This window comes from Sander vitreus, chromosome 22 (assembly GCF_031162955.1).
Source record: "Sander vitreus isolate 19-12246 chromosome 22, sanVit1, whole genome shotgun sequence".
Lineage (NCBI taxonomy): Eukaryota > Metazoa > Chordata > Actinopteri > Perciformes > Percidae > Sander > Sander vitreus.
Window position 1 is genome coordinate 2,940,719 of NC_135876.1, and position 25,078 is coordinate 2,965,796.

Here is a 25,078-nt window from a genome sequence, read left to right on the forward strand (position 1 = left end):
TCAATGCTACCAGTAGGAAATGTTGCTTTTGCATTAGCAGTAACTGCATACAGCTCTGATACAATGTTTATAAGAAAACAGAACGGCGAGGCTGTTGTCAATGAGATAAAAGGATGCTGGATTACATGCTGCATCGTTTTCTGTGAAGCCTACGTGTGAAGAGAAATCCAGCGCAGGAATGATGGACTGCACCACTAACAATAAAAACTGCTATATTGTGAGGTAATTACTGAATGTTAATACATTGAATGACTATCGCAAAACAATTGCAGACCATAAATAGTATCTGGTAGAAAAAAAAGACACCATAACTGTGTTATCATCTCACTAGTAAACCCACCCAGGTACACTGTAGTGTGTAAAGAATTTCATTGTAACATGGGGCGTTTCTAGGACTTGGGGTTGTTTGGGGCTTAGCCCGGACCCATTTAAATGAATTTAAATGCAATGCAAAACGGCGATTGGCTTGCCCAGCTTGTTCATAGCCAGTGTATGTTCATTTTAGCTGGCCAGTTTGTAGATCTTAGTTAGATTGCACCAACATTTGGCCTAATCATAACTGGCCTGGCAACCCAAAGGCTAGGGTTTTGTTTCCAGATTTGTGTGGTGACATATGATGTGGGGGGGGGTCCACCCCTCAAACACTTCACTGCATTCTGGTGAATTTTTATGCACCTATTTCTACCTTTATCTGAATCAATATGCTGCAAATATCTGTATGTAAAGGGAAACATAGATTAAAATCCAAATATAAAACATAATGGAATATGCAGTAAGGCTCTCAGGCATTCTGTATTGCTTTCAACTATTTATTCTCCTTTGGTTCGACTTTTCTAATTATATCTGAGTCAGCACACGTGTAGCCTAGCATCATTTACTCGTCCCTCCTGTTTTGCATCTTTTCCAGCCTAGTGTCACAGAATTCTGTGAAATGATCACAAACTGTTAACACCGCATTACGTGGTGGCGGCACGGAATGTGTGAAAATTCTGTGTGGCCACTACGGAAAACAATGCCAGTGTAAAGTCAATGAGAAGACGACGTAGCATTAAGAGCGACTACGGTAGCGAGTAGTATGAAAGCCCGAAAATCCGCATAGGGAGGTCGGTTGGGGTGGTGGATGGGTCAAACAACACAGGACTTTTACCCAGGAGACCCGGGGATCATGTCCCGCGTGTCACGTTTCCTAAACCCAACCGTCCCGTTGTTGTCCCGTGTGTCATGGAAATGTAAACCCACCCACGACCTTTTCCTTGACTTAAGGGGCCGTGTTCATTTCACGGAATTCTGTGAGATCAGGTTGATGAGTAACCTCCTTAAATGACATATGACAATTCTTCACCTCAATGATACATTATTCATTTTAATTTATTAATAAACCCCTGACTGTAATATTTCAGATGTTTGAGCAAGATTTCTGGTAAGGCCAAAACTTTGTGCACATTCAAAATGTAACTAAATATAACTCCTGTCTGTGTTCTCTGTGATTTGGAGGAGTCGTGATATTTTGAGAAAAATAAAGTGATAATAGGCTATTACAAGAATAAAGTCACAATATTTCAGAAAATAATCTACCTGCACCACAGCCTGCTGTGCAATACGTGATTGTTCTGTGATAAGGTAGATCTCAGTCTGACAGACACAGAGCCCCGTTTGGGTCTCTGGTCTCTGATTGAGACAAAGTTTAGGGAAGTGGCTGTACGCTGCTCTACGTCGGAGGTGGAAAACCGAAACTACGGCAGACATGCACGGAGCTCAAACGCGACACATCTGCCGCAGCATGTCGACAGCAGAGCACGTCCATTACAAACCTGAAGCTGCACAGCTTTTTACAGCGAGAGTGGACATGAAGCGACGCACAGGTCTGCTTCAGAGCTCCGTGTGTTTGATTCTGAAGTTGCCATAGGCTACCGACAGCAAAGAAACTTTGACAAAAGGCTATTGCCCGGTTTCATATTTGTCAGTCAACTTTTCAAAATACATTCAGGGCTACACTCAAAACATTCGGGGCGAAATCGGCTGACACTGCGTCTGATTGCAGTGTTTCCCACACATACACTAATGTGTGGCGGTGCGCCGCACTATCAACACGTTCGTTTAAACGCTATTTAAAACACGTTCAGCTGCATTTCCTTTCCCTGCTCTCCTTCGTCTCTCTCTGTCACTTGCGTCCGACTCACACAGCCTCTCCCACCGAGCGTCTGTCTCCATAAAGGAGACAAGACAGCTGGCGAAATTCACACGTTCACGAAAGGCTGGTATCTATCTCGTGAACACCTTTACACAATCACACATTAAAAAGTGCTATAAAAATATTTTATATTCTGAATACAATGTTGTCAGTGTGTTAAGAGTAAGAAGTAGGAGAGGAGGACAGCATCCAACAGCGTGTTCTTACAAAAAGAAGTCCCCCCCCCGAAAAGAACACAGACAACGGCAACACACAACTTGACTATCCTGGAAATTAAATGTCATTGATCCGGACTAAGAAGATCCTAACCCTAATGCAGGAAGTTAATGGAGTGCTGTAGAAAGACCTCCAAGTGTTCCACAAATTCTCACCAAAACCAGCTGCTCAATTACCTTTAACTCTGAAAACAACATAATGCAAAACTCACTGCTCTCTATGATGATTCTCTTTAAAACTCCCCTCCCCAATTTCATGATTTCAAACGATGTATTCAATTGTGTATTTCTGATGCAATAATGAAGCATTGCATCTGCACTTTCAAATCTTTCCTCTGGTTTCTGGACAAAAGTGGTAGATTCATGTTATTTTATAGCTTATGTCAGTGTTTTAGGATGTTTAAGGCGCTGACCAAGAAATGCAACATCCCAGGATCGCATCCGGCCAGGGACCTTTATTGTATGTCTTTATTTTCTGTCAGCTCTTTACTGCTGACTGACCCATACATAAAATGCTAAAAAGTCAATCTGTTTTGAGACTCTATTTCGGCAATTGCTTATGGTGATTAAGCCAAACCATTGGCATAGGTTTGGTTAAAGAGGTAGGGTGGTACAATAGCAAGAAGCAAGAAGATAGGGCAGACTGTGTGTAGTCTGAGAGGTGAAACATTGGGCGTAAGAAGTGCTCGCTGCAGCTATTGCTGTCTGTGAGCGTGTGATAATAATTGTACGTGACTCAGAAGAGTGTATCAACAATTTTATCAGCTCAGCTGAACTCAATGAACTGAAACCATAAAAGTAGGGGAGAAGTAAATAGGATTTAGAAATGCCACCCCCATCCTGAGTGGAAATCAAGCCCTTCATCCAAACATCTGTGCTTTAACTGTCAGCAAAACTGCATTCATTTTGACTGTGTAGCTCGATAGTGCAACCTATAAATCAGCCAGCAGATAAGTGTAATCGTCCTTGGTTCTCAACAAAGAAACCTTAGCCTTGATATGGTCACAGTGACTTGTGATTTATTTAAACCGCAAAACATAACTTAACTGTTCAAAACACAGCAGAGATGATGGAGCATCTAATTGCATTTGTGTGTTGCACTTTTCCTTCAGCGCCAACTATTGAAAAAAAAAAAGCATACTTGATATTACAGAGAACATGCAACTACACAGTGCCTTAGTAGACCTTTTTCAGCAGCCAAAACATATACGTATTTAGTATAAGTCGCATCAGTCAAAAAATGCGTCATGAAGAGGAAAAAAACATATATAAGTCGCATTGGACTACAAGTCGCATTTATTTAGAAATTTATTTCACAAAATCCAAGACCAAGAACAGACATTTAATCTGGAAAGGCAAGTTATTAAACTACTCAACAGCACACAGAACAAGGGGCTGAATCCGGTAGGTGTCGCTATGTTAACGTAACGTAACTGCACCGTTGACGAGCCTCTCCCAGCAGCACGTTGTTCAAGCACCCATCTGTGGACTCCTTCCTCCAGCTCTGGCCATCTGGATTTCAGCGTGACTAGCTTTCTTTGTTTTCTTCATTGCAGTAAGACTAACCTTTTTGCCAGTCCCAAGTTTCTCACTCACTCCAAACCTTCGTTCTGCTGCTCGATTACCGTTTTCGGCTGCGTGTTTTCTTTCTCCGTTGTCTTTAGGAGCAGCATATAGTCGTCACAAGCCTAGAGCGCCTCTCGCGGCTGTAGACGGTAATGTTTTCAGCATGAAATAACATTTAAAACGTTAAATTATATATATTTTGATATATAAGTCGCACCGGACTATAAGTCGCAGGACCAGCCAAAGTATGAAAAAAAGTGTGACTTATAGTCCGGAAAATACGGTACAAGGTACCGATGGCATTTTTTCTGACCGATGGCCGACCCTTGTTATTGGTCTTTAACCGTTAACTGACAAGCAGGCAAGCAGTCCCAGTTCACCCGTCCGGGAGGCTCGGACATACTTTCCGCGCTCAGCGTCCGAGAACAACTGCGGAGCTGTACCAGTCGTGCAGCCATGATGTTACGTGCATTGTCTTGGCCACATGCAGCCACTTTCCTGGAACTGCTTGTGCGGCTGGTAAATGTCCACAGCTGTCTGCGGAGCATATGTCCGAGCTTGTCTTCACTGCATTCGTAGAGAGGTTGTCAGCTTGTGTGTCTGCTTGACATACTTTGACGGCCGATTAATCCACCAGTCCTCATTGATATAGTGGCATGTGTCACAAAGCTCTGCAAAGTTTGCACTAGCAAGGTAACTTGGTAGTTGACTCCACATTGTCTTAAAAAGTCTAAAAAAGTCCAAAATGTTAGGCCAATTTTATTCAATTTTAATAATTTTATTTACTTTGCAGGTATTTTGTGTGAGATTGTATAGCTTATTTTTTGTTTTTAATAACTTTTTTATATTTGTTTTAATAATATTATTTTTAACTGTTTAACTGATCAGTCAAAACTTATTGTTGGTTAAACAGTTAATCATTAACATTCCTAACTTCCAAATGTAGCAAGCAATATCTACACAGAATATTGATACAGGCTTAAACAGAGGTTAGACAGCAAATATGTGGCACTGCACTGAATCTTACACCCCAGGAAAATCAAGCCTGAGATTGTTGTCTCCAGTTGTTCGACGCTTTTACCCCAGGAAGTCAATCCTGAGAGCTGTAATCTAAATTGTTGACCATTTAGTTCGGGGAATTATCCCAGTTGGCATCACTGAAGAATTATTTCTTTAGCGAAAACCCCAGATATCTCCCACTCTGATCAATGCCTGCTGTGCATTCAATCATAAGCATGCGTCCATTCCACTCACGGCACAAAGCAATTACAAATGGCTGCGAGTGAATTGAAACAGGGAAGAGCTGTAGTTGCGGCTTTTTTTCAAATGGATTCACTTTTAAGCTCAAATTAATGGACCCCCTGGCTCGATAGAAATTATATTTCACAATGTATTTTCATAATAACCTCCCTTGGGCTGAATCCAGAGACATCTTATTTGGCAAACATTGCTGGTAGCTTTTAGGCCTTTCAGGCCAGAGAAGACTAAGTTTTGTAAAAGAAACAAAACGTCTATTACATGTGTTGGGGAAAACAATGATTGTCTTATTGTTTGATGACATCACCAGTTAATTATTTCTGTGGTGTTATTTTGATCTTTGACAAATTATCCACTCTGCACACAAGATAATTGCCATAAAGTTGGCATGAATGTTAATCCCGTAGCCATTCCTTTAGTACGACAATTCCACAAAACCTTCACTTGGTTCACTTGCAAATGTAATAGTGTTACATAGGCCGATTGTGCCAGAGAACATCAACATTTTCCAGAGGAAAAAAAAACCTTATAAAATATAATGACTAATGAGTAAGTGCTAAAATCATCAGTGTGTTATTCATACTATCCTCTTATCATACTGTCTGCACCTGGGGACTATTTCACAAAAGTAGAAGTTATAAATCCAGGATAACCAATAAAGCGAGGCATAACCTAGTCTAATCAGTGCATCCTGGCTTTGTGCGTTTCACAGCGGCCAAGCCAGGTTAAGAAGGTGCGACTAGGTCAAGCCATGATGAAGTAATTTGGATAGATGCTTTGGATAGATAGAAAGCGTTCACGGCTTTCTATAACAGGCCGCGAGGTCGATCACAGATTTACTGATGCAGGAATGGAGAATACTGTGCATACTTTACGCAGCGTGACCAGCAGCTTGTTATGGACAACCGTTCCCACACCCATCTCGTAAATTACGGGCGCTTGGTCAGTGGCTCGCAGCGTCAGATACGACGCAAAAAGCACCCTTTATCGTATGTATGGAACGCACCGGGCAGAGCAGCAGCTCGACCGCGGCGCTGTAAGATGAAGTAGTATTTAGAGTGACAACAGTAGCGAGTAGTATGAAAGACAGACATGCCGCGTAAGGAGGTTGGTTGGGGTGATGGATGGGTCAAAGAACACAGGACTTTCACCCAGGAGACCAGGGTTCATGTCACGTTCTTGTCCCGTGTGTCACAGAAACGTGCATTTTATAACACCACCCACCATCTTTTCCTAAACCTAACTGACCCATTCTTGTACCGCGTATCACTGAAACGCATATTTTATAACCCCACCCACGATCTTTTCCTAAACCTAACTGTCCCGTTCTTATGCCAACGTCCCGACCCATAGCGTCAAAAGTGACGCCAAGAGTCCCGACGCTAAAAAAGACTTTTAGCATGAAAATTCAAAGAAATTCAGATACATAATTTCAGTGAAGTGTTTAACAATGAAGCCTTCCAATATATGTCAGATATGATTGCATTACATATTCTATGAATGATATTAGTTTGAACTCCTTGTACAGATTACATTAACAGGAAATGTTTTCCCCCAGCAATGAATGTTAAAAGCTCTAGTCACAGAACAAATAATTAAGTTTGATTCATTGTAATTGTAATTTTGTGGAACATGATGGAACATGACTCCATTTCCCAGAATGCTTTACTTTAACCAAGTATTTAAAATGGTTGCCAAACAATGTGAGGTGGACATTTGTTTGAAAGCTTCTTTTCTACACAATTTGATGGTCAACACTGGACTTTTTGGGTTTCAGAAGTCCCTCACAACTTCAGATTACAAACATTTATAGATTTGACACCTGTAATAACAGCGACATGGAAAATAATAGTAGGCCTAAAAGGTCATCTGTACTAGTTCATTTTGAAGAACCAATTCCAACACAAACACCTGGAAACCACAGAGCCACATGCAAGCCCTGCAGTGCTCCAGTCTGTGGCTCCATCACGGCTACTTCAAATTTCAAAAGGCATCGACAAGTAAGTTAACAGACATTCACGTCTTTTATTTTGAAAAACATCTCTTGATGGTATTATGCTACTGATAGTTGATATCATCAGTGTTGGGGTCACTACTCAAGAACGTGTAATACACATTATTCACTTTAAAAAAAACAAACATAATGCATTACCTTACTTGTTATTCTCTATGGATAGTAACTCATTACTCTACTCATTACATTACTGTAGCGCAACACAGCAAGAGCCTGGCATATAGCTCATAAAGGGCTTAAACACACCTTCAACTCACAACACAACAGTAACATTAATGTGTTGCATTACTTAGTTACAGCCAAATGTGATTATATTATGGCATTACTTCATAAGGAGTTACCCCCAACACTGGATATCATATGTGTTTAAAAGCATGCAAGCACACTTTTTAACTTATTACTTATTGTAAATCAAGGAATTAATAGAAATATTTGTTCTCTTAAAGAGTGATCTATATTTTGGAACAAAATGTATGCAGGGTTGAGGAGTGACTAGTTACGTGTAATGAAATTATGTTATTAAATTACAAAATGAATGTAATTGCATTTAGTTGTATTACTGAGGTAAAATGTGTAATTCAATTAGTTACTAATCAAATTAAAAGGAAATTGATTTGCATTGATAAAGTAATCCAAATAAAGTAATCCAAACCACATTTATAATGGGTAACTTATAACAATAAGCAATTACATGTCCAAAGTAACCTTCCTAACACTGAATGTATGTGGGATTCAACACGTTCTTTCTGTTGTGTGACTGTGTGGAATTTATTTGAATTGCCATGAATTTAATTCCACTTCCTGTCATTCCAATTCCAATTCAAATTCAACTTCCTGTGGGGCAGAGTCAATTCAATTCCAATTCCAATTCATGAATTGAATGGAGGCCAATTCTGAATTGTGCACAAGCCTGGCCTGAATGCGTAATTATCCTAAAAATATACATTTACTGACCACTGCCTAACTGAAACCATCATAATTTTAACATTCAAGGAATTAGGCTACTAATCATTTGCACAAATTACATTGTGTTGTACATTTTGCCTTAAAAGTGAGCAGAATGGTTTCAGTTAAGAGCAGTGGTTTGGACCAAAATGGCCAGCTATGAACAACTAATTTTTAACTTGAACAACAGTAAATTATTGGGCCCCTACATGAATGCAATATTGCATAATTAATGGGGGAGAATTTGACAAACTGATTTTAATGTATGTATAAGTCACTACTAAGATGTGTGAGAGATGACTGGTATTGTATAATCCACACTGGATAATGTACATTTTGTCAAAGTTTTCGTGTATAGGTGTCAGTAGGTCACAGTAGTGGGATGACTGCCCCTATATTGTGTATGTGAATAGCAGCCAAGAGCTCATCGGGACCGACCCACATTTTTCCAATCAGGTCGACATTGGTAGAATACTCATCATTTGTGCTACTGGTGTGAACGCTTTTTCTCGCTGTTTTATTACAGCGGCCGAGTTTCCTTGAAGATAATTAAGCAATATTACACGAGAGGGTTTTATTTAACATCATTATTGGCACGACAGTGATGCGGCTAGGACCAAGGCGCTCAAACCCTCTGTGTAATATTGAGATTATACAACAACGGTTACCAACAAAATAAAAGTTCTAATCGAACAGTATTCATATTGTGGGGCAATTTGCTCTCAAAATAAATAAAAAAAGCAACAGAGACGATGTCTAGTCCCTCCCTGTTTAGTCAGCCAGTCAACTTAAGCCAACATTAGTTTTGTAGAGATCGTGGGATTTCCCAAACTGAATAATTACCGCAAATATAAACATCAAACTGCTTTGCTAGCTCTATCCTGTTATAACTAAGATATCTGCTGAAACAAATATTTTTTCCATGGATAGATTTAGATACTAAACGTCCACGAACTTCAAACAACAGAGACGATTTCCTGTCCCTGTAAAACGTTAGTCAGCAGCTAACTTAAGCTAACGTTAGCTTTGTAGAGATCGTGGGACTTCCCAAACTGAATAACTACCGCACATATAAACACAAAACTGCTTTGCTAGCTCAATCTTGTTGTAACTAAGCTATCTGCTGAAAAAAATTAATGTTTCCATCGACAGATATAGCTCTGGTACGTCCGCGAGAATCACATTTAGCAGCAATTCTCTAGATAGCGCCGTCACCAGCACAGCTGATCTAAACATATCCAGTGGTGGTTAACTTCAGAGAGTTGTAACAAATAAATCGTTAAATCCGATCACTTTATATACTAGTTGAAGAGCTTTTGTGTGTTCTCAAACTCTCTAAACTCAATGCACACTGTTAACACAGTAGTAGTAGTATTCATCAGTTATTTTTTCCCAGCAAAATATAGGGTCAAAAACATTGAGGTGTCCTCTACCTGTTGTTTCATGAATGTACAGTAGCCTACATTATATAGCTACTGGTCCAGTGAACTAAGACTATAATTTGGGAGGATTGTGATAGGTTTCATAATTGTACATTCCTCCCAAATTATAGTCCCATTTCCCTGGACAAAACACAAATGGTGTGCTAAGAATGCCAAATAAAATACACATTGAATGCCAAATAAAATGCACATGGAATACATGATCCTTTATTGTTAAAGACTATAAAAAGAAATAATGCAACTAATAAGACGTATTGGTCTCTGACCAGTCTGCCATTGTTACCACTGAAACATGTGTATAGCACTTTATAAATTGCCCTTCCATCACTGACTTCATTTAAAACACATTTGAATCTGTATAAGCCTTTTCTAATCATCTCAACAACTGCCATAATATATTCATCAAACTTCTAACAGCAGTATTCATGAATGCACATTAACAGCAACAATGACTGTGATATGAATAATTATAAAAACAATGGTCACAATGTTTAAATAATACCAGTACTTAACTGAACAGCAGTATGCACCTGTGCTATTTTAATGCAGGCTAATAACTAAGTTTTCATGGTACTTTATCTGCCTTTGCTTTCATGAAACCAGGTCAAGGATTAATTCATCCAGGATAACTGGGAAATCCAGGCTTAATCCGCTATCTAGATTTTGTGAAATAGTCTTCTGGTCTGCACTTTCAATATTATTGAATTTTGTGACCTTTATTTGATATGACAGCTGAAGACAGGAAAGGGGAGAGAGAGGGGAGAATGACATGCCGCAAAGGGCCGCAGGCCAGACTCGAACCTGAGCCACTGCAGTAAGGACTAAGCCCTTGTACCTGGGGCTCATGCTCAATCAGTTGATCTACCAGGGCGCCCCAACACTTTCAATATTATTGTGTAATACAGATTGTGAATCGTGTTCTTACTCTGTATTGTGTTTCTTGTTGCCCCCTGTAAAAGCACTTTCTGACTAATGTCTGTGAAAAGTGCTTTATAAATACATTTTACTTACTTACAGGGCTTTAGATAATTTCCTGAAGTGCACTCAGATCACAAGCACAAGCAGGCATAACCAAGCAGATTTTGCGATTTAGATGACCAGCAACACCACGTGACCCAACCAGGGAAAGATTCTAGAACAGAATGAATATTACGCGCATGTGAACAGAGGGACGGATGTAGCCGAGAAAAGAGGCCAGCTTCTTTGAACCTGCTCTTCTGTGGGGGACAGCAGACTTGCAAGGCACAAATATACAACAAATCAAAATAACAATATCAATATATGGCAGGCCAAATATTAATACACTGCACCTTAAATATTAATATATAACCAGCAACATATTAGTATAGAGAACCCAGATATGCTTTGAAGGGGAGACACTGTCTCTCTTTGGGCTGAATTTCTGTTTCAGAAGACACTGAAATACTAGTCTGCACATGTGCAATGATGTGAAATTGTTTTAAAGAACAACATATCTGTAAAGTTAGGCCATAACTACAGTACCTTGTAGAAGCCTACATTAAAAAGTGATTTTAAAAGGTGGCATTAAAGCAACTATTTATCTAATATTAACTATTTTACCTTAACATAACAGCTTCAAAATCTGTTTGATGCTACACTGACTTGTAAAAGGGAAAATGGTAGTGATGTCCAAATGAAGCTTAATGTACCATTATTTGTATTTGTTAACCCAACTAGATGGCGCTCTTCGTTTGAAGAAAAAGGCTCAAGGAATGGCAGTTCATTGGACTTTCAACCGTTGGTTGAACAAAGATCGCCATCTATTGGGCTCAGATAATAAAGAAAACGCGGGCGCCCGGATAGCTCAGTTGGTAGAGCAGCCGCACATATATAGAGGTTTACTCCTCGACGCAGCGGGGCCTGGGTTCAACTCCGACCTGTGGCCTTTTGCTGCACGTCATACCCCCCTCTTTCCCCTTTAATGTCTTCAGCTTTCCTGTCAAATAAAGGCCTAAAAATGCCCCAAAAAAAACAATAATAAAAAAAATAAAGAAAACGCTTAACACAGCTTAATTTTCATTGCTAGAGGATGGTGCCACTGCGCTACAATCACCTTCTTGCACTATGTAACTATGTGGCGAGTGAGTTGGATCACCCGGAAGAAGTGCGTAACCCCTGTTTTCCACCTGGCGCGTCTGTGCTGCGTTCCGGGAGGCGCCACAACCCCCGTGAGCATCCCAGAAGTGTGCGTGGAGCGGCTCTCCGTTCCGCTAAAGATACGAGCCAGGTCTATTTTCACATGAGCCGCGGGGCGTTCAGACAGCCTGACACCTGTCAATATCGTATATGTCTACTATACAACACCATGGACGACGAGAGGATCTGAGACGCTCCCGTTTTCTGGTTTTCTCTGATGACCTCCGGCTGCTCTGCCTCGACTCTCTGTGATTTATTGAGTTTCCTGATGGTGTTCCTAAAGTAATGTTAACTGCTAACTGCTGATGACTGTATACTACCGTCAGCTAGTTAGCTCATTTAGTTAGCAGCTCGGAGCACTGGCGGGAGTTGGTGTCTACACCGCTGGCACAGGAGCTTTGGACCGGTGGGAGGACGAGGTTTTCAGGCCAGGGGCGGAGGGGAATGCTGGAAAAAAAATAGCGTGGGAGTGAAGTGCACATCAATAAGGTTTCCTGCATTAAAACAGTAAATTGTTATTCATCCTCTTTTATCCTCACCAATATGTAGGCTACCCAGCTTACTGTAGCCTAAGATACAGTAAGCTGTTTCTGGTCTAATAACGCCATTATGCATGCAGGCTACATCGTAGTTTCTGTCAACATTGGTGAACCAAATAGTAAAAGGTTAATATCTCTCACTAAATGTCTTCAGAAATCCTTAAAATGACGGATACTATTCCAAGGTCCTGCGAGGTGCGTGCTGCTGTCACTTTCAGTGTATGCACCATGAAGGAAAGTCAGATTTCACTAAAGTGTAAAAAATAGAAATTAGATTTGTTTTTGCACTGGTAGGTATAGTCTTTTTTATTTCTTTAAATTGACCTTAATTACTAAAATAATAAATAACAGAAGAACAGAATTAAGACTTGTCCTTTGGTTTTGGTGTCCTTTTTTTATTAGATTATTCATTTCATGACAAAAACTAGAAAACACAGTCATTTTCCCTTTTTTCAAGCATACAAAACCTGAAAAAATTTAATATTGACTGGTTTTCTCGTTTTTCGCTTGCCAGATTAAATGGAATGATTGAATGATCAGATGATACAGGGACTATGATGTGATGATTCAATGTGTCAAACGTATGTCTGTGTCCTTTTGACTCAGTAAACAGCAGTTTTTAGTCGATGGGAAGCCTATAAAGAATGGGGTTAAGTGTTTCTTTCATAAAAACATGCATCGACCCAACCTTTTTTCTGGTATGACAGGAGCACAGTGAACAACAAAAACCTACGAAGTCATAGATCCATCTCATGCAGCCACAACATGTCAAGTTATTTCCCTTGATATCACTTTTTCAGACATTTTTTCAACACAGGGTTTCTTTAATCATCTCAGCATGAAGGAAACGCCTCAAAGTTCACATTCACATTTGGATTGCTCTTGGCATTCATCTGCCAGAATAGTAAGATTCAGACGGCATCTGCAGTCTCACCTTGAGCTTCTGAATTATTATCGAACTTCAACAGCTCACGCTGTATTGCATCTTTATGTGTAGAATTATGTAATAACTCACTAGCAGCAGGGCCTAAGGAAAGGTCTGTTGGTCTGTCTGCAGTAGCTCAGTCCTCACCCCGATGTTTTTACTGGGCACGTGTGTGCTGTGTTCCGGCTACGTTCCGGTTTTGTTCCGTCCTCCGCCGCACGCCATACCACTCTGAGCGTCTCAGAAGTGGAGCGTCTTGCTGCCCGACTCACAGATTATATTGCACGTGTTTATTAAGCTAGTATCTACCTTTCACTCCATGCCTTCTCTTTTCTGGTGTTGTCCTGATCAAAAGGATCTGTGATGTCTATTATGTTTTTCCACCTCCAAGATGAATCTCTGGCGGTGTGGCATTTGATATTGGGGGGTGTCTTTTGGTAAACTGAGTGGATGCCTGGCTGACCAAACGGCCCACAGCACGCATTAAAATAGACCTGGCGCATATCTTTAGCGGAGAACCGCTTCACGCACACTTCTGGGACTAGTGAAATATTAAGCATTGACTTGAATTGCAGCGATTGCTCGCGGGGGTCACGGTGCCTCCTGAACAGACACCCCCAGTGGACAATAGGGGTTAGGGACTAGGCTTAGGAACCTTGAGGGTCGCAGTTCAAGTCCCAAGTACAGTGCGGACTGGTAGTTGGAGACTGTGACATCTCTCCATTAATGCATGTATAGGTCCTGTTTGTGCATGTGTGTGTGTATTTGGGGCCCGTGTGTAATGTGTAACTCCAACAGAAAAAGTACGTCTTCTTCTTCTCAAACATCTCTTCCCGTTCGTCAGTTTGATAAAACTTTTTTATTTTTCATTTCATTAGTCAGGTTTTACTTTTTTCCTTTATCTAAAAGAATCAGCAGGTTGGAGACAACAAAATGTCATTTTCCGGTTTCGAGGAGACAGGGTTGGCAAATGTGTATTGCCTTTGCCATAACTTGATGACAAAATGAAAAGAATGTGGCCTAGTACGAGTCAAGTTTCAAAAACACTGAACCCTACACTTCCCATAATGCATCCGGTGACGCCACACTCAGATTTTTCAGAAGATTATTTTTTTTGGGCATTGTAGGCCTTTATTTCACAGGACAGATGAAGACATGAAAGGGGGGAGAGAGGGGGAATGACATGCAGCAAAGAGCCGCAGGTCGGAGTCGAACCGGCCACTGCGTCGAGGAGTAAACCTCTATACATGTACGCCTGCTCGACCAGCTGAGCTTACCCGGCCACTCCACACTCCCAGTTTGTGATGCAGGCTTTCTGTTTCTGTTCCGTTATGAATAGTGTCCAATACCAAACCCAAATAACTCTTACGACATCATCAAGGTTATATTTCCAGACTTGAGAAGGTTTTTCCAGAGCTACAGAAGACTGATGGGTGAACTGATCTTCGTGTGTAAAATCAATGAAGCTCCTTCACAAAGTTTTCGAGTTAGTGTGTTCTATATTAAGGTCCTGTCATTTATACCACCTGTATTAATTGTAATGGTTACATCATGCGACAATAGTAGGCTTGAATAAACAATGAAACAGTTTTACCCCTTCAATCAAATTGTTCATCCTCTTTTCAGATGGCATACCTTTGATTGAAGGCTCCCTCCCCTCATTATTACAGCCCCCAATATTCTGTTTCAAGAGAATTGTGTCTAATTAGCAAAGTGAGAAGTTCTCGTTGGGCATGAGAATGTTCCTTTACCGTACAGGTTTGACATGGTAGAATAAATGCTTTGAAGAATACACAGGGAGGTGTTTCCAATATTTTAGCACCAAGTCATACTGTTCAGAGAACTGGTGTTATGCAAATAACAGTGGGCTACAATGGTGTTGCAGAATCTTTCATCAACATGTACTCCAAAACAAACCCGTGCACTGATTTCTGTGATATGTAGGTTACACATCCCAGCCACATGTAGGAGTGTTCTGTTGTCGTTGTCTCCCCCTAGCGGTATACTAAAAGAAATTGCACTGTCAGCGTAGACTGTATATAAGAATGGACCAACGGATCCCGTTGCTCTGGACGGAGACCAGTGAAGGATATCAGAAGCACTTTTCCGGTGTTCGCTGAGCGTTACTGAGCAGCCTCCAACTGAGAGAAACGACGTAGATGTGACGTGAGCAACGTGTCTGAAAGTTGGAAGTCTTCTGGTAGCTGTGCCAAGAGAAATCTCACGGAGAGCGTAGGTATATGTAAGGAGATAACATGGACACAGGCTAATTATTGCTAACTGAAATGCTAGTTAACATTAGTAATTACACTTAAACAGCTAATGTAAGTCGAAACTGCCTGAGAGCTTCTCCTGTACTATACGGTAATTTCTCTACTATGCGACAGTTAGTCGCGTGGTTATGACACAATCGTTAGCCTATTTTTATAAAAACGTCTGCTACGGAGCCATAACGTGAGATACAAGGTAATGGAGCCTTTTATACATTGTCGTGTTTCTTTAGAAATAAACAACGGACAAATAAAGTCTTTAAACGTTTCAGATGTAAAGTTATTCTCTGTCAAAGTGACGTCAAAATGAATGGCAGTCAATGGGATGCTAACGGCGAGTGATCGCTTTGTAGCATCAAAATGGCGCCATAGGAGATTCGAGTTCTGAAGCGAAGCTTACCCCCCTTGACTGTCAGTCACGTTTGTTCTGCGGCTTCCTTCAATGATGTCATCAGGAAGCGCTCAGGAATGTCTCCAGACAGCATTGTCTTGCATTCGTAAAATCAATCTAATGCCATCTGCTCACGTTCAAGCTATAAACGAGCATCGTCGGTATGTAAATGTTCTTTAACATGTCATCTGTCTATGCAGAGGAATATTTTCATGTAAGATGAGATGTAAGTTATTAAAATTGTTGTATAAATTTCCGGGTGTTCACTTATGCCGGCTGTGGTATAAACAGAATAGTCTGAGCTAAGTTATGACTAAAAACCTTTAAATAGCCATTTCATTGTGTAAACTAACAAGTTTATTTGTACGAGTATTGTTTAAAACATGTGAACAGACTCAATGGGAAGATTTAGTAGTCATGTATGTATATCTTCGTTGTTAGTTTTAGCCTACCTTTGGTCATCATTAAAGAAGTAAACGGTTCACCTTCGTCCAGTGTGGTGACTAGAGGAGGAGTTAAACGGTCTGTCAATTTACACGAAGGGTTGTAACAAGGATGGAACAAGGAGTGAACAAAATGATCTCAGGGTCAAGAACCTTCTTTACGCTTCCATATTTTAAATACTTAGCACTAAGCTTTTAATGGTTTCCCTTCTGGAACAAAGTTCCTCTGAGTGCTTGAAAGGGCATCTTGCATATGCTAATTCCGTGTCTAAATCTTAAAAGGATGCAATTGAGGGCAGTGCTCGGTGAAACAGTGCATTCAAATCATAACCTCATGTGAATCTCAGCCTTAGCAGCCTAAAGCAAAATAGGAAACCCATTATAAAAACAACTGTTGCATATTGTCCAGGCAATTTGCAGCATCGTGGGGTGAAAACTTTAAATGAAGCTCAGCGTTCAGTTCATTCAGGAAGACTTCTGTGCTTCACATGTCTCTCTCTCCCATCCTAATCAGCTGCAATGTCATCAGCTGAATGTGGGTGTTTACTCTTTCAGTTAAACCAACCAGACTTTCTGCCACAATCTCTGAGAGCTCTCGCGTTGTTGCATTCAAACTTTACGTCTGCTCTGCTCTTTGCTGCTGTCAGTTGTCATTTCAGGCAAAATCGATGTGACCCTCCTCCACCCCATTCACCTCCAGTTCTCATCATTCCCAGCACCCAGGGTTCCTCCATCATCAGAAGCCCCGCTTCACATCACGTCCATCCAGATCTTCAGGCTTCCTTTATACCTTCATCACCTCCACCAGTGTCTAGACTCCATCAGGAGGGATATTCCTACATATCCATGGGACAGATATTTATAAATGATGTTTGGGTTTGGGACAAAAACTTCAGTACAAGCGACAAAAACTTGGCAGGCCCAAAACAATTGTTAACCTAAATTGATATGCGGGCCAGGTCCAAATCTGCAAGGGGCCGGGTTTGGCCCTCGGGCCTTGAGTTTGACACATGTGCTCTAACCTATCAACCTATTTCACTCTAAAAAGTCTCTCCTGATTGGAATGTTCATGCTTAGAATAACATTGACAGGATTAAAATATAAGTGAAACTAAGGAATCATACTATCAACACAATGAACAATATAAACAATTTGAATAGAGCTGATTCCTCCCCCTTGCCCCCCCCCCTTCTCCTTGAGCCCATTGATTAGCATGATTAAGTCTAATCAGCCCAAATCAACAGCCACCACCCCATCACAGAAGCTCATCAGGCATCACTAATCAAGTACAGCTCGATGCTACTCTTCAGCCAATCTTGCATAGTCATCAGGCGCTGTGAATAAATATGGCTGATATGATCAGTCTAAATTTTTAATCAGACGTTTGAACTGCAACAGTTATTTTCGGAGTTGTGCTGCTCTTTGTTTTGCTGATCTGAGGTCAGGAGGAGGTCAGGGTGATTTTCCTGAAGAAAAAAAAAATACTGTCAATGTACGGTGCCTCCTCAGCTGTTGAGCTACTATACTTTGCTGAATGTTATTAATGTTTTATGAACTACAGAAACTGCCATGCGAGTGCAAAAATGAAAAAGACTGCAGTGTTTCAGCATAATGTGTGCATTTCACAATAACTGCAGAAGTGATTTATTAAAAGGACTATTTCACGTACTGTCAATCATTTCTCTTCCTGTCATAATAACTAAATGGCTATACACATATATCAGTGTGACAACAGTTGCTGTGTTTCTGTTCACTACCAGTGGCTGAACACAGTCGTTTATTTTTTTCAGTGGTCGTTTCAATGTGTCGTTGTAGATGTTGCTGTTATATAACAACAGGACGCCATGTGAAAGCATAAAAACAAATGTTTAAATATAGGCAACTGAATACTGTAAGATGAGAACAAAAACTGGGTGTTTTGTCATCCAGCTGGGGTATAAGCACATCTGCTGCTGCTTAAGGCAATGTGTCAAAACCTCTTTGGAAATAAAGAAAATATCATTTTCATCATTTTTCAACCATTGCTGATATTGGACAAAGAAGAACTATGACCTGGTGAAAGTCAGATGATCACAAAACATATTACAATTCATTAGGTCTGCAACGATTATTTTCATCGTCGATTAATCTGTCAATCATTTTCTCAATTAATCCATTCATTTTTTTTGGTCTATAAAATGTCAGAAACTTTGGTTCAACCTCAATTCAGATATATTTAAGATCCACGTCACACTTCATTTTCCACTCAGTCAGTTGTGCGTCCCTCCAAAATGCCTTTACAGTTACAACAATTCTATTAAGGCATCAGTAAATGAAACATGAACTGTCTTGTTGGAATCATAGTTCCACTGTGGACTGATGGACATGTTTCTTCTAGTTTTCCTTGAAACTGGTACATCATCAGGTTAAAAGGGATTTTGAAAAGTCACACTGCTGCACAATTTCCCCTCAAGGTTCAAAAAAGTTAATCTTGCCCTTAACCTCAATGATCACTAACAGTGAACACCATAAATGCTACAAATATAGAGACCACTGACATTTACTCTGATGTTTCCGATCCCATTTTGATGGCACATTTCACACCAACTCTATAGTTTCTTATTTTTATGGAGCCAGTCCAATCTCTCTTCATACTGGCATTGAGGACAGTATGACACAGGAAACAAATGAGAGAGAAAAATAGCATCAGGAAATGAATTGATCTCTATCTGCAACATTTGCCTGCAACCCTGGCTTAAGTGTGCTCAGATTCGTTGGCAAAGCATCCCTTCATACTTTCATTCTTTTTCTGGTGGTGCTTTCCATAAAAAAGCCTCTTGAAGTGGCGCTCTTTTAAGCGCCACATTAAAGAAATTATGCACAGGCGGCCTCTGAAAACTGGCACGGTTCATGTTTACTGTTTTTCTCCCAGATATCATAATCCCACTATTGAATTTACCCTCCACAACTCCTTCCTCGGCCCTCTCTGTTTGCTATTATTCGATATGAAAGCCAGAGAGCAAAATTATTCCATTATGTCCTCTGTTGTATTTGTTTCATGTGTGTGCTTGGCAGGCAGGTTGTGAATACAAATTCAGGCCAACATACTATTTAAGATTCATGACGGCACCAGAGGTAATATCGTATCTATTTCTCTCTCTGAGAACAATGGTAGAAAACATCTTAGAATTTGGCACCCACAATATGTCTAGCACTTGACCTTTCTTTTCCATCACACAGTTGTATGAGATGCCATCCTGGGTTGCTGAAATTTAGGCAGGTAAACGAGGCGAAGCCGAGCAAAGCGACCAACTGATATGGAGATAAGACGAGGTTGGCTGTCCCCACGGGGCAAGGGTGAGATTGAAGGCTCGGCTTTGGGAATGCATTTAAAACGTTGACGTATTTTCTCCACCCTTTCTTTCCTGCCTGCAGCATTGATCTGCAAGCAAGACCTAAATCAACCCACGCAAATGAACTGAACAATGACTGACGTTCAGCAAAGCGCTGTTGGCTTCCAATCGGCTGTTCATCATCCTGCAGGTCATACTCGACTAGAACCCATATCATATGCATTAATATAGCAACAAAATACAAAATGGAAAAGGCTCGAACTAACTTTGATGAGTGCTGTTTATTAAACAAAAATGCCCATATCAAATCAACATATTTTAAAAAAAAAGGCAATGTTATATAAATATATAAAGTCAAATTATTCTCCTGTGGCAATTGCTAATTGTTCTGTTGTCTCTAGGTCATTCAATAATATGTTGAAGTCAGTATTTCTATATTAAAATACTTATACTAATCCTGCACCCTGGGACATTTACATAAATGTATCAAATTAAAAGTGTTTTAGGAAGGGCAGTTAATCATATCAAACCACACTTGACCATTACTTTGTGGGCCCTCAGGCCAGCTGTTTATTGTATGTGGTTTAACTAAAAATGATTTGTGCATTTTGACAAACAAAATACATTTTCAGTTAATCAAATAACCCTGCCACGGTATATGTTTTCCTTTTCTGCCAATTCATCAGAGTGAGGGGTTGGGTAGCAGTGCTCATTGTTGTCTGAAACTACAATTGGGTGATGCTAAATGTTGGACACATTTTTATGCATCATGGCCTAAACAAAATGTTATTTGTTAAAATTGCTTATTGTTGTTTTGACTTTGTATTTCAGCAGAGCACTTCATATTTTTCTTGATACATTCAGTTTTCCTGAAACCACCTTCTAGTCAGCCTTGGTTTTACAGTAATTGCATAGGCAGTGCTAGGCTATGATGTGTGTGTGTGTGTGTGTGTGTGTGTGTGTGTGTGTGTGTGAAAGAGAGTTTAGGTTTTACACCAGCTCCCCTCCTGTAAATCTGCCACTGAGGTTACTAAGGTACGGAAGAGCTCCTTCCTTTATGATTGCAACAACTTAGGTCCAAGTGTGATGGTTGGAAACACACCCCGCTTTAACTTAATGAACTCTCATGATACAGGCAATTATTTTGGATACAGTAAACCATCTATCTCTCTTACATTTTAAAAAGCTCCAAATAAATTTGTCTGTCGAGAGACTGTGGTTTCATTACCACACTAAAATTAATCTCCTTTTTTTCACACGTCTATGGCGACTAATGGAGAAAAAAAAATTCCTGTAACCCCCACTCCAGTCGTTAGGCATTCAGAAAATAGGGCTCTTTTCCTCTTGTAATGGGACTTTCAAATAAATCATTCATAGCACCAAGCTAAATTAAATGCAATAACTTTTCAATGATTCCTTTTAACCTGCTGTGCAGATGGAGTAAGCCATTCCATTGCTGTGGTGCATTTACTCAACAAAATGTCGCTATAAATGACTTCCGCACAATACAGCCTTTTTAGTTAATGATTTTCAGTTAGGGTTTCAGGAAAATTGAGCCGGGAGAAAGACAGCTTTGAGGGTTGTTTGAGCTGCCATATGTAAAGACGAGAGATAGGCACTATTACAGGTGCCTGATAACAAAGGGAAATGTTTCTCTTTTTATTTTCCTATACACTCTATTTCCTCTCAGAGCTGTTGTCTGTATGTTTGGCTGTGACAAATGGAACAGCTGCATTGTGATGGCCAGCTTCCAGCCCTTATGCAATTCAGTGCTCCGTCTCAAAGATTACTGTTGTTTTGTTATCCTCAAAACTGACAAGAATAATTATTAATTTTTGGCTTATTTGCATCCTGATGTGGCATTTTCATGTTTGTTTACACACCACACCAGCCCATTTGGACAAGCCAGGAGTCTGCCACACCTTTAGCTTGTAAGTACAGTTTAGTGTATGAGCGGCTCAGTGAGTAGTTTGAAGCTGTTAAGGTCAGTCAACCATACCAGTGCTTCTGTAAGCACTATTAGATAATAGGTACTGTAAGTTACGGTACCATTTCCCAAAGCATACTATTTTAGGTTTAATTTCACAACATTCCATTAAGCCATTGGTCTCCATCAATTTTCTCTGCTGAGGAAATACAACTAATGCCGACCTTACACCAAATGACTTTTCAAGTGATTCCACTGTCGCAGACAAAGGTCCAAAATCTGAATGAAAGTCTTGCTAGATTTGGGGCGCACTACTGTCGTCTCAATGGTTTGGTGTAAGGTGTTCATAAAACTCAGTCCGAGTCAGACTTTTTCCCGTCTTGACGTTCCGACAAAATCAAACGTGTTTGATATTATCGTAAGTTTTAAGTCTTGATAGTGAACTGAAATCATGCGAACATTGTCAACAACCAATGGGTGCGCTCCCTTCAGCGCCAAACACGATGCAGCAAACGGCTAGAGCCAGTGTTGATTATGGTTGCTATGGTGCCATGCTAAGCTAAACACTAAAGCTGGAAAGTTGCCTATTTTCAACCCTTTTGAAGGAGTTTTACCGGATAAACGCGGACCTCCGGGTACTGCCGCCATTCATCTGCATGTAGGGCAGAACAGAAAATCAAACTTTCCCTTAAGTTATCCCCAAACGCTACCGGTAGCTAGCTAGCTAGGTTACATTTTTTTTTTACATTTTTTAGTGCGCCATGCACCACCCACGCTCTCCGTTATGAGAGCCAATCAGCAAAAATCTGCGTTAATCAACCACCAGAACTGGACCGATATTTAGTATGTTGCCAGAGTCGGCCGGCTACGGCAATGTGAGGGTGTGGTTCAGAGAGACAGACGAAGAAAAAGTGGACGGCAATGAAAATAAAGAGTTTTTGTATTAAGTACATTTTAGTGTTGTGTTGACGTGTTGATATTGTTAACGGGGGTGGTTAGCTTGCACTGCACTTTGTCAAGCACACCAAACATTTGACGGTTGAAACGTGTTGGCTCTGTAACGCCGGCGAACTTGCAGGCGGTCCAGGAGTGGGTCGGAGGTGCCGCGAACAGCCGGGAACCACCGTGAAGCGGTGCTATTTTCATTTCGGCGCTTATGTTATTCAATCTGTCCAGCCACACCGGCCCACGCTGCAGCGATCGTTTCGGACGTCTCCTCTATTTCTTCCGCGAGCGAATGTGTCAAGCAAGGCAGGTAATCACATACAGGAAGACCACAGTGCAGCTGGATACTTTACAAAAATATTAGAATTAGAATTAATTACCACAGAGGTCAGGGCGACGGGTCTGCAGTCATTCAGTCCTGTGATCCTTGTCCTGTGAGACTCGAAGCAGGCTGGTAGGAAGCATGTCTTCAGTGAGTTGCTAAAGATGTCTGCTAAAGTGAGAATTAAGTCAGCTGGAGTTGTTTCCGTGAGGTTTATGAGCTCATCTTTAGTGAAAGATGTCTGGGTAGCGCAGCTGAAAACTAAATTAAAACTAAAAACAAGATAAAACTGTACTACAGTGTGCACTGTAGCTGGCGCCATCTCGATCTAGGAAAGTCTATAGTCTAAAAAGTCTGTAGATACAGATCTATAATCTGGGTATCTACAAACATACAATGTGACAACCACAAGAATAGCCTCAAAGCTAATTAGTGTGCACTGCACAATAAAAAAGTATGTGACAAACAAATCGCCCCCATATTTTGCCAAGTGGTAAGAGATAACTATGTTGTTTGCATTGCTCTGATGTTAGTGGAAAGCCTTGTGTGTCTGAGGGACACGCTATGATTCCAAAGGTTAATGCATGGCAGAAATAGAACATGAGTGGGTTTGATAATCACAGGCAAACAAGAGACCAGTGATACACCATGTCAGCTTGAAGATGCAACTGTGTGTGTATGTGTATGTAAAAGACTGGAGAACAATTTGTTCAGGCAAATAGCTGTGTAAGTTTGATTTGAAGGAGGGATGTGCACAAATATTAACTTTAGGAAGTTAGTGAATCTGGAAGTTTATAATGTATTTGTATAAGATATGCATATAATTGCTAGCTTCAGTGCAATGTAGTGTATCAAAGATTTTCAGTGCATACACTTGTAATGATACAGCAGACAGTGTGTCTCTGAAATATGTAATTGGCTGAGATGCACACAATGAACCGTTGATCCTCTATCAGATTTTTCTTTCAGAACTAGTCAATGAAGCAGAAATCACCTCATACTTCCAATACTCCTTAAAGACTCATACGAGTGTTTGTATATTAGTGTGTTCTGTAGTAAAAGTGCAACATTGCTCCTTCAAAAGTATGTTAATTTACTACTACTTTCAAACCACAAATTTGTGAACATGAACCACCAGACTAATTAACAGTTTCTTTCCAAAGGCTATCCTAAAATCTAAATCTCCACACATGACTCTGCACCCATATTCACATTTTATTAGTGTTTTTACAATCCATTTTATTAATCTGTGCATTATTATATTATTATTATTATTATTAAGAACTGTGCAATATATATACTATCACAAACTACCTGCCCTTGTTTTATGATGAATGTTGTTTTGTTATACGTGGATGTGTGCAATATAATTTTCTTTTAAGCACCACTGGGAGGGGCACTCTTAATTTCGTTGTAGTCATTGTAATATAATGACAATAAAGGCTTCTTATCTTCTTATCAAACATGTTTGGACCTCACACATTGTACTGTACAGTACTGGCTCAGTCGCACACGCACTGTACTGCTGCCAGAAATACTCATTAGAGACCAAATGTGGATTAATCCAACAAATACTTACTGCTGTTTGAGTAACATTTATTAAAAACTACAGTGACCAGAAATTATATGACATATATATATATATATGTACGTATTCAGTGGGTACCAATGGGCTCAGAGCCGCAGAGTAGGTAAGTCAGAAAGTACTGACAGACACGTTTTAATTTTTTTCATGGAATTTGCTGATGATAACAGCATATACCATAGCAGCCTTATCCTTTTAAACAAATGCATCTATTAAATTACAGTTTAGCACATTTCAGATGTTTGTCTTTTTAAGTTCTAGAACTTTCTAATTCTATATTTGTAGGTACAAATATGTGTGTATGATCCCTATAAGTAAATGTTCAGTAAACCAAATGTTCTTTTTCTTTTTAAACTGACTAAAAATAATACAAAATGAAACATTTGTGAGCCATTTTTAAAGATTCACACCGTCAACTTTTGTATTTTAGTTTGCAATGTGCTTGTGGCTCATGCTTTTTGTTATCTATAGATTTTTTTTATTGCTAGGAATACTCATTATTACAGTTATTTTTCTATAATACACCTTACCTACAATTGCAAGAAATTAGGGCTGTCAAAATGAGCACAAAAACAAGTTAACACAAATTCCTTTTAACGTCACTAAACGAAA